The sequence below is a fragment of the Passer domesticus genome, chromosome 3 (genome assembly GCF_036417665.1).
Source record: "Passer domesticus isolate bPasDom1 chromosome 3, bPasDom1.hap1, whole genome shotgun sequence".
NCBI classification, from domain to species: Eukaryota; Metazoa; Chordata; class Aves; order Passeriformes; family Passeridae; genus Passer; species Passer domesticus.
The window spans coordinates 32,898,890-32,912,304 of NC_087476.1; positions in this window are offsets into that span (position 1 = coordinate 32,898,890).

Consider the following 13,415-nt stretch of genomic DNA (forward strand, 5'->3'; position numbering starts at 1 on the left):
GAGATATGATCAAATGAAATGCGACTGAAAGAAAAACCAAAAAATCAGAAATTCCGGAGATATGGTCTGGGAGGTAATGAGATACAGCACAAAAGACAAAAAGATGCCAAAACTAACCTGACACACACTGCAACAGCAGGGCAAAATAGCAAGGAGGAAGACACATCACTGAGGGGAAAATATCAGAGCCAGGGGCTGGATACTGAAAAAAGAAAAAAAAATTTTCGCCCAAGTCAAACCCATCAAAAGTCACGGGATGCCGTCAAGTGCAGGGACATGGACCAATGATAGCCCAATTGGTCCCCATTGAAATGGCAAGATTTCGTTTCCCGTCCCGAAAGGAAATGAAATTTCCTTTCGGGACGGGAAACGAAATCTTGCGTCCCAGGAAAGAAAGGCTTTCAAACGCTCTGGAAAGGAGATACGATCAAATTAAATGGAACTGAAAAAAAACCAAAAAATCCTAAATTTCGGAGATATGGTCTGGGAGGTAATGAGATACAGCACAAAAGACAAAAAGATGCCAAAACTAACCTGACACATACAGCAAAAGCGGGGCAAAATACAACGGAGGAAGACACATCACTGAGGGGAAAATATCAGATCCAGGGGCTGGATACTGAAAAAAGAAAAAAAAATTTTCGCCCAAGTCAAACCCATCAAAAGTCACGGGATGCCGTCAAGTGCAGGGACATGGACCAATGATAGCCCAATTGGTCCCCATGGAAATGGCAAGATTTCGTTTCCCGTCCCGAAAGGAAATGAAATTTCCTTTCGGGACGGGAAACGAAATCTTGCGTCCCAGGAAAGAAAGGCTTTCAAACGCTCTGGAAAGGAGATACGATCAAATTAAATGGAACTGAAAAAAAACCAAAAAATCCTAAATTTCGGAGATATGGTCTGGGAGGTAATGAGATACAGCACAAAAGACAAAAAGATGCCAAAACTAACCTGACACACACTGCAACAGCAGGGCAAAATAGCAAGGAGGAAGACACATCACTGAGGGGAAAATATCAGAGCCAGGGGCTGGATACTGAAAAAAGAAAAAAAAATTTTCGCCCAAGTCAAACCCATCAAAAGTCACGGGATGCCGTCAAGTGCAGGGACATGGACCAATGATAGCCCAATTGGTCCCCATTGAAATGGCAAGATTTCGTTTCCCGTCCCGAAAGGAAATGAAATTTCCTTTCGGGACGGGAAACGAAATCTTGCGTCCCAGGAAAGAAAGGCTTTCAAACACTCTGGAAAGGAGATACGATCAAATGAAATGCAACTGCAAAAACCCCAAAAAATCAGAAATTTCAGAGATATGGTCTGGGAGGAAATGAGATACAGCACAAAAGACAAAAAGAGGCCAAAACTAACCTGACACACACTGCAAAAGCGGGGCAAAATACAAAGGAGGAAGACACATCACTGAGGGGAAAATATCAGAGTCAGGGGCTGGATACTGAAAAAAGAAAAAAAAATTTTCACCCAGTCAAACCCATCAAAAGTCACGGGGTGCCGTCAAGTGCAGGAACATGGACCAATGATAGCCCAATTGGTCCCCATTGAAATGGCAAGATTTCGTTTCCCGTCCCGAAAGGAAATGAAATTTCCTTTCGGGACGGGAAACGAAATCTTGCGTCCCAGGAAAGAAAGGCTTTCAAACGCTCTGGAAAGGAGATACGATCAAATTAAATGCAACTGAAAAAACCCCAAAAATCCTAAATTTCGGAGATATGGTCTGGGAGGAAATGAGATGCAGCACAAAAGACAAAAAGATGCCAAAACTAACCTGACACATACTGCAAAAGCGGGGCAAAATACCAAGGAGGAAGACACATCACTGAGGGGAAAATATCAGAGTCAGGGGCTGGATACTGAAAAAAGAAAAAAAAATTTTCGCCCAAGTCAAACCCATCAAAAGTCACGGGATGCCATCAAGTGCAGGGACATGGACCAATGATAGCCCAATTGGTCCCCATTGAAATGGCAAGATTTCGTTTCCCGTCCCGAAAGGAAATGACATTTCCTTTCGGGACGGGAAACGAAATCTTGCGTCCCAGGAAAGAAAGGCTTTCAAACGCTCTGGAAAGGAGATACGATCAAATTAAATGGAACTGAAAAAAAACCAAAAAATCAGAAATTTCGGAGATATGGTCTGGGAGGTAATGAGATACAGCACAAAAGACAAAAAGATGCCAAAACTAACCTGACACACACTGCAACAGCAGGGCAAAATAGCAAGGAGGAAGACACATCACTGAGGGGAAAATATCAGATCCAGGGGCTGGATACTGAAAAAAGAAAAAAAAATTTTCGCCCAAGTCAAACCCATCAAAAGTCACGGGATGCCGTCAAGTGCAGGGACATGGACCAATGATAGCCCAATTGGTCCCCATTGAAACGGCAAGATTTCGTTTCCCGTCCCGAAAGGAAATGAAATTTCCTTTCGGGACGGGAAACGAAATCTTGCGTCCCAGGAAAGAAAGGCTTTCAAACGCTCTGGAAAGGAGATACGATCAAATGAAATGCAACTGCAAAACCCCAAAAAAACATAAATTTCGGAGATATGGTCTGGGAGGAAATGAGATGCAGCACAAAAGACAAAAAGATGCCAAAACTAACCTGACACATACTGCAAAAGCGGGGCAAAATACAAAGGAAGAAGACACATCACTGAGGGGAAAATATCAGAGCCAGGGGCTGGATACTGAAAAAAGAAAAAAAAATTTTCGCCCAAGTCAAACCCATCAAAAGTCACGGGATGCCGTCAAGTGCAGGGACATGGACCAATGATAGCCCAATTGGTCCCCATGGAAATGGCAAGATTTCGTTTCCCGTCCCGAAAGGAAATGAAATTTCCTTTCGGGACGGGAAACGAAATCTTGCGTCCCAGGAAAGAAAGGCTTTCAAACGCTCTGGAAAGGAGATACGATCAAATTAAATGCAATTGCAAAAACCCCAAAAAAACATAAATTTCGGAGATATGGTCTGGGAGGTAATGAGATACAGCACAAAAGACCAAAAGATGCCAAAACTAACCTGACACATACTGCAACAGCAGGGCAAAATAGCAAGGAGGAAGACACATCACTGAGGGGAAAATATCAGATCCAGGGGCTGGATACTGAAAAAAGAAAAAAAAATTTTCGCCCAAGTCAAACCCATCAAAAGTCACGGGATGCCGTCAAGTGCAGGGACATGGACCAATGATAGCCCAATTGGTCCCCATTGAAATGGCAAGATTTCGTTTCCCGTCCCGAAAGGAAATGAAATTTCCTTTCGGGACGGGAAACGAAATCTTGCGTCCCAGGAAAGAAAGGCTTTCAAACGCTCTAGAAAGGAGATACGATCAAATGAAATGCAACTGAAAAAACCCCAAAAAAACATAAATTTCGGAGATATGGTCTGGGAGGAAATGAGATGCAGCACAAAAGACAAAAAGATGCCAAAACTAACCTGACACATACTGCAAAAGCGGGGCAAAATAGCAAGGAAGAAGACACATCACTGAGGGGAAAATATCAGAGCCAGGTGCTGGATACTGAAAAAAGAAAAAAAAATTTTCACCCAAGTCAAACCCATCAAAAGTCACGGGATGCCGTCAAGTGCAGGGACATGGACCAATGATAGCCCAATTGGTCCCCATTGAAATGGCAAGATTTCGTTTCCCGTCCCGAAAGGAAATTTCATTTCCTTTCGGGACGGGAAACGAAATCTTGCGTCCCAGGAAAGAAAGGCTTTCAAACGATCTGGAAAGGAGATATGATCAAATGAAATGCGACTGAAAGAAAAACCAAAAAATCAGAAATTCCGGAGATATGGTCTGGGAGGTAATGAGATACAGCACAAAAGACAAAAAGATGCCAAAACTAACCTGACACACACTGCAACAGCAGGGCAAAATAGCAAGGAGGAAGACACATCACTGAGGGGAAAATATCAGAGCCAGGGGCTGGATACTGAAAAAAGAAAAAAAAATTTTCGCCCAAGTCAAACCCATCAAAAGTCACGGGATGCCGTCAAGTGCAGGGACATGGACCAATGATAGCCCAATTGGTCCCCATTGAAATGGCAAGATTTCGTTTCCCGTCCCGAAAGGAAATGAAATTTCCTTTCGGGACGGGAAACGAAATCTTGCGTCCCAGGAAAGAAAGGCTTTCAAACGCTCTGGAAAGGAGATACGATCAAATTAAATGGAACTGAAAAAAAACCAAAAAATCCTAAATTTCGGAGATATGGTCTGGGAGGTAATGAGATACAGCACAAAAGACAAAAAGATGCCAAAACTAACCTGACACACACTGCAACAGCAGGGCAAAATAGCAAGGAGGAAGACACATCACTGAGGGGAAAATATCAGATCCAGGGGCTGGATACTGAAAAAAGAAAAAAAAATTTTCGCCCAAGTCAAACCCATCAAAAGTCACGGGATGCCGTCAAGTGCAGGGACATGGACCAATGATAGCCCAATTGGTCCCCATGGAAATGGCAAGATTTCGTTTCCCGTCCCGAAAGGAAATGAAATTTCCTTTCGGGACGGGAAACGAAATCTTGCGTCCCAGGAAAGAAAGGCTTTCAAACGCTCTGGAAAGGAGATACGATCAAATTAAATGGAACTGAAAAAAAACCAAAAAATCCTAAATTTCGGAGATATGGTCTGGGAGGTAATGAGATACAGCACAAAAGACAAAAAGATGCCAAAACTAACCTGACACACACTGCAACAGCAGGGCAAAATAGCAAGGAGGAAGACACATCACTGAGGGGAAAATATCAGAGCCAGGGGCTGGATACTGAAAAAAGAAAAAAAAATTTTCGCCCAAGTCAAACCCATCAAAAGTCACGGGATGCCGTCAAGTGCAGGGACATGGACCAATGATAGCCCAATTGGTCCCCATTGAAATGGCAAGATTTCGTTTCCCGTCCCGAAAGGAAATGAAATTTCCTTTCGGGACGGGAAACGAAATCTTGCGTCCCAGGAAAGAAAGGCTTTCAAACACTCTGGAAAGGAGATACGATCAAATGAAATGCAACTGCAAAAACCCCAAAAAATCAGAAATTTCAGAGATATGGTCTGGGAGGAAATGAGATACAGCACAAAAGACAAAAAGAGGCCAAAACTAACCTGACACACACTGCAAAAGCGGGGCAAAATACAAAGGAGGAAGACACATCACTGAGGGGAAAATATCAGATCCAGGGGCTGGATACTGAAAAAAGAAAAAAAAATTTTCGCCCAAGTCAAACCCATCAAAAGTCACGGGATGCCGTCAAGTGCAGGGACATGGACCAATGATAGCCCAATTGGTCCCCATTGAAATGGCAAGATTTCGTTTCCCGTCCCGAAAGGAAATGAAATTTCCTTTCGGGACGGGAAACGAAATCTTGCGTCCCAGGAAAGAAAGGCTTTCAAACGCTCTGGAAAGGAGATACGATCAAATTAAATGGAACTGAAAAAAAACCAAAAAATCAGAAATTTCGGAGATATGGTCTGGGAGGTAATGAGATACAGCACAAAAGACAAAAAGATGCCAAAACTAACCTGACACACACTGCAACAGCAGGGCAAAATAGCAAGGAGGAAGACACATCACTGAGGGGAAAATATCAGAGCCAGGGGCTGGATACTGAAAAAAGAAAAAAAAATTTTTGCCCAAGTCAAACCCATCAAAAGTCACGGGATGCCGTCAAGTGCAGGGACATGGACCAATGATAGCCCAATTGGTCCCCATTGAAATGGCAAGATTTCGTTTCCCGTCCCGCAAGGAAATGAAATTTCCTTTCGGGACGGGAAACGAAATCTTGCGTCCCAGGAAAGAAAGGCTTTCAAACGCTCTGGAAAGGAGATACGATCAAATGAAATGCGACTGAAAGAAAAACCAAAAAATCAGAAATTTCGGAGATATGGTCTGGGAGGAAATGAGATACAGCACAAAAGACAAAAAGATGCCAAAACTAACCTGACACACACTGCAACAGCAGGGCAAAATAGCAAGGAGGAAGACACATCACTGAGGGGAAAATATCAGATCCAGGGGCTGGATACTGAAAAAAGAAAAAAAAATTTTTGCCCAAGTCAAACCCATCAAAAGTCACGGGATGCCGTCAAGTGCAGGGACATGGACCAATGATAGCCCAATTGGTCCCCATTGAAATGGCAAGATTTCGTTTCCCGTCCCGAAAGGAAATGAAATTTCCTTTCGGGACGGGAAACGAAATCTTGCGTCCCAGGAAAGAAAGGCTTTCAAACGCTCTGGAAAGGAGATACGATCAAATGAAATGGAACTGAAAAAAAACCAAAAAATCCTAAATTTCGGAGATATGGTCTGGGAGGTAATGAGATACAGCACAAAAGACAAAAAGATGCCAAAACTAACCTGACACACACTGCAACAGCAGGGCAAAATAGCAAGGAGGAAGACACATCACTGAGGGGAAAATATCAGATCCAGGGGCTGGATACTGAAAAAAGAAAAAAAAATTTTTGCCCAAGTCAAACCCATCAAAAGTCACGGGATGCCGTCAAGTGCAGGGACATGGACCAATGATAGCCCAATTGGTCCCCATTGAAATGGCAAGATTTCGTTTCCCGTCCCGAAAGGAAATGAAATTTCCTTTCGGGACGGGAAACGAAATCTTGCGTCCCAGGAAAGAAAGGCTTTCAAACGCTCTGGAAAGGAGATACGATCAAATTAAATGGAACTGAAAAAAAACCAAAAAATCAGAAATTTCGGAGATATGGTCTGGGAGGTAATGAGATACAGCACAAAAGACAAAAAGATGCCAAAACTAACCTGACACACACTGCAACAGCAGGGCAAAATAGCAAGGAGGAAGACACATCACTGAGGGGAAAATATCAGATCCAGGGGCTGGATACTGAAAAAAGAAAAAAAAATTTTCGCCCAAGTCAAACCCATCAAAAGTCACGGGATGCCGTCAAGTGCAGGGACATGGACCAATGATAGCCCAATTGGTCCCCATTGAAATGGCAAGATTTCGTTTCCCGTCCCGAAAGGAAATGAAATTTCCTTTCGGGACGGGAAACGAAATCTTGCGTCCCAGGAAAGAAAGGCTTTCAAACGCTCTGGAAAGGAGATACGATCAAATTAAATGGAAATGAAAAAAAACCAAAAAATCCTAAATTTCGGAGATATGGTCTGGGAGGTAATGAGATACAGCACAAAAGACAAAAAGATGCCAAAACTAACCTGACACACACTGCAACAGCAGGGCAAAATAGCAAGGAGGAAGACACATCACTGAGGGGAAAATATCAGAGCCAGGGGCTGGATACTGAAAAAAGAAAAAAAAATTTTCGCCCAAGTCAAACCCATCAAAAGTCACGGGATGCCGTCAAGTGCAGGGACATGGACCAATGATAGCCCAATTGGTCCCCATGGAAATGGCAAGATTTCGTTTCCCGTCCCGAAAGGAAATGAAATTTCCTTTCGGGACGGGAAACGAAATCTTGCGTCCCAGGAAAGAAAGGCTTTCAAACGCTCTGGAAAGGAGATACGATCAAATGAAATGCAACTGAAAGAAAAACCAAAAAATCATAAATTTCGGAGATATGGTCTGGGAGGAAATGAGATACAGCACAAAAGACAAAAAGATGCCAAAACTAACCTGACACATACTGCAAAAGCGGGGCAAAATACAAAGGAAGAAGACACATCACTGAGGGGAAAATATCAGAGCCAGGGGCTGGATACTGGAAAAAGAAAAAAAAATTTTCGCCCAAGTCAAACCCATCAAAAGTCACGGGATGCCGTCAAGTGCAGGGACATGGACCAATGATAGCCCAATTGGTCCCCATGGAAATGGCAAGATTTCGTTTCCCGTCCCGAAAGGAAATGAAATTTCCTTTCGGGACGGGAAACGAAATCTTGCGTCCCAGGAAAGAAAGGCTTTCAAACGCTCTGGAAAGGCGATACGATCAAATTAAATGGAACTGAAAAAAAACCAAAAAATCCTAAATTTCGGAGATATGGTCTGGGAGGTAATGAGATACAGCACAAAAGACAAAAAGATGCCAAAACTAACCTGACACATACTGCAAAAGCGGGGCAAAATACAAAGGAGGAAGACACATCACTGAGGGGAAAATATCAGATCCAGGGGCTGGATACTGAAAAAAGAAAAAAAAATTTTTGCCCAAGTCAAACCCATCAAAAGTCACGGGATGCCGTCAAGTGCAGGGACATGGACCAATGATAGCCCAATTGGTCCCCATTGAAATGGCAAGATTTCGTTTCCCGTCCCGAAAGGAAATGAAATTTCCTTTCGGGACGGGAAACGAAATCTTGCGTCCCAGGAAAGAAAGGCTTTCAAACGCTCTGGAAAGGAGATACGATCAAATGAAATGGAACTGAAAAAAAACCAAAAAATCCTAAATTTCGGAGATATGGTCTGGGAGGAAATGAGATACAGCACAAAAGACAAAAAGATGCCAAAACTAACCTGACACATACTGCAAAAGCGGGGCAAAATACAAAGGAAGAAGACACATCACTGAGGGGAAAATATCAGAGCCAGGGGCTGGATACTGAAAAAAGAAAAAAAAATTTTCGCCCAAGTCAAACCCATCAATAGTCACGGGATGCCGTCAAGTGCAGGGACATGGACCAATGATAGCCCAATTGGTCCCCATTGAAATGGCAAGATTTCGTTTCCCGTCCCGAAAGGAAATGAAATTTCCTTTCGGGACGGGAAACGAAATCTTGCGTCCCAGGAAAGAAAGGCTTTCAAACGCTCTGGAAAGGAGATACGATCAAATTAAATGGAACTGAAAAAAAACCAAAAAATCAGAAATTTCGGAGATATGGTCTGGGAGGTAATGAGATACAGCACAAAAGACAAAAAGATGCCAAAACTAACCTGACACATACTGCAAAAGCGGGGCAAAATACAAAGGAGGAAGACACATCACTGAGGGGAAAATATCAGATCCAGGGGCTGGATACTGAAAAAAGAAAAAAAAATTTTTGCCCAAGTCAAACCCATCAAAAGTCACGGGATGCCGTCAAGTGCAGGGACATGGACCAATGATAGCCCAATTGGTCCCCATTGAAATGGCAAGATTTCGTTTCCCGTCCCGCAAGGAAATGAAATTTCCTTTCGGGACGGGAAACGAAATCTTGCGTCCCAGGAAAGAAAGGCTTTCAAACGCTCTGGAAAGGAGATACGATCAAATGAAATGCGACTGAAAGAAAAACCAAAAAATCCTAAATTTCGGAGATATGGTCTGGGAGGAAATGAGATACAGCACAAAAGACAAAAAGATGCCAAAACTAACCTGACACACACTGCAACAGCAGGGCAAAATAGCAAGGAGGAAGACACATCACTGAGGGGAAAATATCAGATCCAGGGGCTGGATACTGAAAAAAGAAAAAAAAATTTTTGCCCAAGTCAAACCCATCAAAAGTCACGGGATGCCGTCAAGTGCAGGGACATGGACCAATGATAGCCCAATTGGTCCCCATTGAAATGGCAAGATTTCGTTTCCCGTCCCGAAAGGAAATGAAATTTCCTTTCGGGACGGGAAACGAAATCTTGCGTCCCAGGAAAGAAAGGCTTTCAAACGCTCTGGAAAGGAGATACGATCAAATTAAATGGAACTGAAAAAAAACCAAAAAATCAGAAATTTCGGAGATATGGTCTGGGAGGTAATGAGATACAGCACAAAAGACAAAAAGATGCCAAAACTAACCTGACACACACTGCAACAGCAGGGCAAAATAGCAAGGAGGAAGACACATCACTGAGGGGAAAATATCAGATCCAGGGGCTGGATACTGAAAAAAGAAAAAAAAATTTTTGCCCAAGTCAAACCCATCAAAAGTCACGGGATGCCGTCAAGTGCAGGGACATGGACCAATGATAGCCCAATTGGTCCCCATTGAAATGGCAAGATTTCGTTTCCCGTCCCGAAAGGAAATGAAATTTCCTTTCGGGACGGGAAACGAAATCTTGCGTCCCAGGAAAGAAAGGCTTTCAAACGCTCTGGAAAGGAGATACGATCAAATTAAATGGAACTGAAAAAAAACCAAAAAATCAGAAATTTCGGAGATATGGTCTGGGAGGTAATGAGATACAGCACAAAAGACAAAAAGATGCCAAAACTAACCTGACACACACTGCAACAGCAGGGCAAAATAGCAAGGAGGAAGACACATCACTGAGGGGAAAATATCAGATCCAGGGGCTGGATACTGAAAAAAGAAAAAAAAATTTTCGCCCAAGTCAAACCCATCAAAAGTCACGGGATGCCGTCAAGTGCAGGGACATGGACCAATGATAGCCCAATTGGTCCCCATTGAAATGGCAAGATTTCGTTTCCCGTCCCGAAAGGAAATGAAATTTCCTTTCGGGACGGGAAACGAAATCTTGCGTCCCAGGAAAGAAAGCCTTTCAAACACTCTGGAAAGGAGATACGATCAAATTAAATGGAAATGAAAAAAAACCAAAAAATCCTAAATTTCGGAGATATGGTCTGGGAGGTAATGAGATACAGCACAAAAGACAAAAAGATGCCAAAACTAACCTGACACACACTGCAACAGCAGGGCAAAATAGCAAGGAGGAAGACACATCACTGAGGGGAAAATATCAGAGCCAGGGGCTGGATACTGAAAAAAGAAAAAAAAATTTTTGCCCAAGTCAAACCCATCAAAACACACGGGATGCCGTCAAGTGCAGGGACATGGACCAATGATAGCCCAATTGGTCCCCATGGAAATGGCAAGATTTCGTTTCCCGTCCCGAAAGGAAATGAAATTTCCTTTCGGGACGGGAAACGAAATCTTGCGTCCCAGGAAAGAAAGGCTTTCAAACGCTCTGGAAAGGAGATACGATCAAATGAAATGCAACTGAAAGAAAAACCAAAAAATCATAAATTTCGGAGATATGGTCTGGGAGGAAATGAGATACAGCACAAAAGACAAAAAGATGCCAAAACTAACCTGACACATACTGCAAAAGCGGGGCAAAATACAAAGGAAGAAGACACATCACTGAGGGGAAAATATCAGAGCCAGGGGCTGGATACTGGAAAAAGAAAAAAAAATTTTCGCCCAAGTCAAACCCATCAAAAGTCACGGGATGCCGTCAAGTGCAGGGACATGGACCAATGATAGCCCAATTGGTCCCCATGGAAATGGCAAGATTTCGTTTCCCGTCCCGAAAGGAAATGAAATTTCCTTTCGGGACGGGAAACGAAATCTTGCGTCCCAGGAAAGAAAGGCTTTCAAACGCTCTGGAAAGGCGATACGATCAAATTAAATGGAACTGAAAAAAAACCAAAAAATCCTAAATTTCGGAGATATGGTCTGGGAGGTAATGAGATACAGCACAAAAGACAAAAAGATGCCAAAACTAACCTGACACATACTGCAAAAGCGGGGCAAAATACAAAGGAGGAAGACACATCACTGAGGGGAAAATATCAGATCCAGGGGCTGGATACTGAAAAAAGAAAAAAAAATTTTCGCCCAAGTCAAACCCATCAAAAGTCACGGGATGCCGTCAAGTGCAGGGACATGGACCAATGATAGCCCAATTGGTCCCCATTGAAATGGCAAGATTTCGTTTCCCGTCCCGAAAGGAAATGAAATTTCCTTTCGGGACGGGAAACGAAATCTTGCGTCCCAGGAAAGAAAGGCTTTCAAACGCTCTGGAAAGGAGATACGATCAAATGAAATGGAACTGAAAAAAAACCAAAAAATCAGAAATTTCGGAGATATGGTCTGGGAGGTAATGAGATACAGCACAAAAGACAAAAAGATGCCAAAACTAACCTGACACACACTGCAACAGCAGGGCAAAATAGCAAGGAGGAAGACACATCACTGAGGGGAAAATATCAGAGCCAGGGGCTGGATACTGAAAAAAGAAAAAAAAATTTTTGCCCAAGTCAAACCCATCAAAACACACGGGATGCCGTCAAGTGCAGGGACATGGACCAATGATAGCCCAATTGGTCCCCATGGAAATGGCAAGATTTCGTTTCGCGTCCCGAAAGGAAATGAAATTTCCTTTCGGGACGGGAAACGAAATCTTGCGTCCCAGGAAAGAAAGGCTTTCAAACACTCTGGAAAGGAGATACGATCAAATGAAATGCAACTGCAAAAACCCCAAAAAATCAGAAATTTCAGAGATATGGTCTGGGAGGAAATGAGATACAGCACAAAAGACAAAAAGAGGCCAAAACTAACCTGACACACACTGCAAAAGCGGGGCAAAATACAAAGGAGGAAGACACATCACTGAGGGGAAAATATCAGAGTCAGGGGCTGGATACTGAAAAAAGAAAAAAAAATTTTCACCCAGTCAAACCCATCAAAAGTCACGGGATGCCGTCAAGTGCAGGAACATGGACCAATGATAGCCCAATTGGTCCCCATTGAAATGGCAAGATTTCGTTTCCCGTCCCGAAAGGAAATGAAATTTCCTTTCGGGACGGGAAACGAAATCTTGCGTCCCAGGAAAGAAAGGCTTTCAAACGCTCTGGAAAGGAGATACGATCAAATTAAATGCAACTGAAAAAACCCCAAAAATCCTAAATTTCGGAGATATGGTCTGGGAGGAAATGAGATGCAGCACAAAAGACAAAAAGATGCCAAAACTAACCTGACACATACTGCAAAAGCGGGGCAAAATACCAAGGAGGAAGACACATCACTGAGGGGAAAATATCAGAGTCAGGGGCTGGATACTGAAAAAAGAAAAAAAAATTTTCGCCCAAGTCAAACCCATCAAAAGTCACGGGATGCCATCAAGTGCAGGGACATGGACCAATGATAGCCCAATTGGTCCCCATTGAAATGGCAAGATTTCGTTTCCCGTCCCGAAAGGAAATGACATTTCCTTTCGGGACGGGAAACGAAATCTTGCGTCCCAGGAAAGAAAGGCTTTCAAACGCTCTGGAAAGGAGATACGATCAAATTAAATGGAACTGAAAAAAAACCAAAAAATCAGAAATTTCGGAGATATGGTCTGGGAGGTAATGAGATACAGCACAAAAGACAAAAAGATGCCAAAACTAACCTGACACACACTGCAACAGCAGGGCAAAATAGCAAGGAGGAAGACACATCACTGAGGGGAAAATATCAGATCCAGGGGCTGGATACTGAAAAAAGAAAAAAAAATTTTCGCCCAAGTCAAACCCATCAAAAGTCACGGGATGCCGTCAAGTGCAGGGACATGGACCAATGATAGCCCAATTGGTCCCCATTGAAACGGCAAGATTTCGTTTCCCGTCCCGAAAGGAAATGAAATTTCCTTTCGGGACGGGAAACGAAATCTTGCGTCCCAGGAAAGAAAGGCTTTCAAACGCTCTGGAAAGGAGATACGATCAAATGAAATGCAACTGCAAAACCCCAAAAAAACATAAATTTCGGAGATATGGTCTGGGA